The sequence below is a fragment of the Acomys russatus genome, chromosome 29, assembly GCF_903995435.1.
Source record: "Acomys russatus chromosome 29, mAcoRus1.1, whole genome shotgun sequence".
Classification (NCBI taxonomy): domain Eukaryota; kingdom Metazoa; phylum Chordata; class Mammalia; order Rodentia; family Muridae; genus Acomys; species Acomys russatus.
In genome coordinates this window covers 27,724,484-27,728,367 of record NC_067165.1, presented here as the reverse complement: position 1 = coordinate 27,728,367, position 3,884 = coordinate 27,724,484, and positions in this window count along the sequence as shown.

The window sequence follows — 3,884 nt, the reverse complement described above, 5'->3', positions numbered from 1 at the left end:
GCACAACTGCCCAGCAGCTGCCTCTGAACCACAGGTGCCAGGCGGGGAGCCTTCCCAAGACTGCTTTAGTTTGGGGCTCCTGCATTCCCTTTGTGATGGTCATTGTGTTTTGGGGGGGTGGCAGGGAGGTTAAGTGGAATTGGCCAATAGGATAGGGGTAGAGCTGGGCTACCAGTAGAGCGTGGGCCGAGGGGGGAGGCAGCTGGTGTGAGAAGCAGCCAAACAAGCCATCCATCCCCCTTCCCCCCCAACCCCAGCTCCTAGAGAGTCCTGGGCAGCACAGTAGGAATGGGGACCTTGCCTTCCCCTGCCAGTGGAGACGCTAAAGGATCCTTTCCTGTGTCCCCTGAGTCCCTCTTCCAAGTCAGGGTTAGAGGTGGGTGGGTCAGCTCTTGTTGGCAATACTTGAAACGGGTTTATTAATGCTGGGTATTTTGCACAATTTTATAGACCTCTTTTTTACATAGCCTTTTAAAATAGAAGTTAATGTGTTACTTTGTGTAGTGCCAAGTCAAGGGTTTTCAGAAGGTTAGGTAGTTCAATCCATGTATTACAGCAGATCCAGCAGGGGCGGTTGCGTGTGTTTGCAAACACACGTGTGTTCATGTGTGCCCAGCTACAGCCGAACCCCCATATCCCCTGGGCTACTCCTTTTCCCCATTACCCAGGTTAAGAAGCAGCCTGAGGCATGGGGTCTGGTAGCACCTGCATTAGTCACAAAAGACCCCTGGGCTCCTGCCCTCTTTCCTTCCACCATAGCTTTGGACAGCTGGGGACTCAGCCACCCAACCCCGGGTCAGGCTCCCAGCTGTGACCTGCCCTGACAGGCTGAGGCTAGGTGTGGTGGGTGGAGTGATGGCTCTGGGGAGCGTCTGCCCTGTTGAAAGCCACACACACACCCCCTCCTCCTCCGCGGTCTGCTGAGCGTGAGCCCCAGTGCTAGGGACTAGGAGGCAGAGCGGTTCTGCTAATCTAGTTGGGAATGGAGGAAGGGGCAGAGTAGGTCAGAGTGCATGTGTGGCTTGGCCGGAAGCTCATAGCATGTCTTCTTCCTGCTGGGAGCTGTAGTTTCTAATCAAAATAGAGACTTGTTCTCCTGGGCCCTAAAGGGGGGCCGAAGCCCTTGGACTTAGGAAGTCACTGCAGCGCCCTTTCCTTGCTCCCAAGGCCAGTGGGTCCCAGACAGAACTGGGAAGTGGTGGGCACCAAGAGTCCCCTGGGAGACACAGCTGCAGAGCCCTAGGCCATCCTGAGTGGCCCAGGGAGGGAGACAGGAAGCTAGGAAGCAGCCGGAGGAGGAGCTCCCTAACCTGCCTTTTGTTTAAGCCAATATTCTTTGTTCCTGCTTGTAATAAAACCTCTGTTTTTAAGGATTTGCTTTGGTTTAGTTTTTGTTTACTTTTGTTTTGCTGAGTCCCTGGCTTGCAGCACAGCATTGGGTTCTTTCAGGCAGACTTGGGTCTTTCCTGGGAGTCAGAGCAGGCGGGTGGGCAGTCTGGTGACTGGTGGCAATTCTGCAGAGCAGAGGGGACTGTGGCTACACCTCTCCCCTCAAATCTGCCTTCATCTTGTCTGCCTTCTTGTGCCCTCGAGTTCTTTCCTGCTGACTTTCCACCCTGATCCCCAGGGATGGCTCAGCTTGTGTGAGACCTACTGGTCCCAGTTGTTGCTTCCTGTCCCTAGCCCCAAACCGACCTCCTGGGCAGCAGATCTTAACATGGGCCCACCTCTCTGGTATCTCCCCCAGGAGGACACTTGTCAGGACTTTGCCATCTCCTGCACAGCCTGAGGGGTGTTAACAGGCCTCTCTGCAGAGGGTTAGCTGGTAAGACCACCTCTCACCTCTCAGCCAGCACCACCCTCATGTCACCTCATCCTCATCGCATGCCTCACCAACCCCATAGAGCCTGTCCATCTGTCTGGTGTGTGGTGTGGCATGTGTGCTGGCAGGGGCAAGTCCTCAGGGCTCACCCTCAAAACACAAGGCTCTTAGTCCTGTCCCACCCCCTCCTTGGGCTAGGCTTCTTTAGAGCACCTGTCCTTTCAGAAGACGAGGGATGAGGCTGGGAGGGTGGCCCACCTGCTCTGAGGGGCCTGGGCTGTTGGTGCTGGTGTGTAGGGCCTTCAGTCAGGTCACTTAACACCTCTGCACCCTGCTTCCTGTTCCTGCTGAACTCTTCCTTGCCTGTTGCCTGCTGCCTGAGCTTTGGCCCTTTTCTGGGAGAGAGGAGGGTACTGTGGTAGCCCTTGACCCCACTTGGGGCCCTATAGGCTACTTCTTTCCATCCACCCCTCCCTCCATCCATCTGTCCATCCACCCATCCATCCGCTAAGCTAACACTCTCTCTTCTCCTCCTTTGCCATCCTGCCGGGATTGTCCAGTGTGTGCGGGGCCTTAAGGAGCTCCTGAGGACTGCCGCTCTCTGCCTCTCCAGGAGTGGACTGGGGCAAGCCAGGCACCCCACACCTCCACCCGCCTAACCTGTGGCCCATCTGCCACCATCTGTGCCTACAGGGTCTGTCCCCCCAGCCTGTCCTACTTGTGTGCTCTCTAGAGCTAACCCCCTCTCCACCCCCAGTGGGCAGGCGCTGACCTCTTGGCCCCCACCCCAACTCTTTGCCGGCCGGAGTGTAGAAAGCCATACTGCAGCCTCAACACAATACTGTAACATTGCTGAACCTCGCCCTCCCCTCCTCCCCTCCTGCCCTCCTCCCCTCCTGCCCCTTCCCCAGATTCGTGAATTGTCAAGACTCTTCAGGAATCTTGCCTTACAGCCTCTCCTCCCAGAGCCCCCAGTCAGCAGCAGAGCCATGGGCAAGCCAAGCAGGTTCCTTCAGGAGCTATCTGGGTGTTGGTGACGCTGCTGAACAAGTTTGGCGGCTGTTCTAAGCACAATGGGGGGCCCCCACACTGTTCCCACGCCCCTATTTCCCCCCCCCCCCCAGTAGGATGTGAAGTGTGAGCCTGTATCCTTGGCCCCAGGCACCAAGGGCTAGCCAGCTCCGTGTTCTTCCAAGGACCCAAAGGGAACCAGACCAGACCTGGGAGAATCAGCTGCGCCCAGCATGGTCGGGGGTGGGCGGAGGCGACTCACCTGCTGTTCACTACCTTTTGTAACAGAAATAAAGACACACACACCCCTATCCTTGCCATAGTGTGTTGTGCCACTTTCTTTTGGGGGCCTGCGGGGGCCCTGCTGTGGGTGTGTGAGAGCATCTGCCTCTCACCCCAGCAGGGGAAAGTGAAGCCTTGGAAAAGTCCTGAACTGCTGTACCCAGGAGCAGGCTGCCAACCCCCTGTTACCAGTGGGGAGGCCGAAGCCCAGAGGCAGGAAGGGACGTGCCCAAGGCCTCTTACAACCCAGTTGGAATGCAGTCCTGCATGCTGACCTCATTCTGCTGTGTTCCATAAATTCCACCCTGTCTGGTACCCTAGGCTGGCATAGCACAGGGGGGCTACTTCGAACAGCAATATTTTAGGGGGAAAAAAAAAGCAAATGGCTGAGTCATCTAAACATCCTCTGGTATCCCTTCCTGAAGGCAACGGGTACACAGCCCTGAGCTGCGTCCTCACAGCCAACCACGAACTTTTGGTCAAACTGTAGAATCTGATCATTTCAAAGACAGAGATTACTAGAAAAGTTTTTAACTACTGAGAGTTCCTCTTGCTGTCATCAAGAGGCTCCAGAAAGGTGGCCAGTGACCAAAAGGCTGAGGAGAGCCTCCTGCACTGTGGCCCAGTCTTCTCATCCTGCTGACTCAGACAGCTGCCTTGGAGTCCCATGTTCTGTGCTCTGCCAGGGCCTGCCTGCCTGCCTGGGCTCCTGGACTTGGGACGTAGAAGCCTGGAGGCAAAGGGAGGCAACAGGAACTGAGTCAGGATC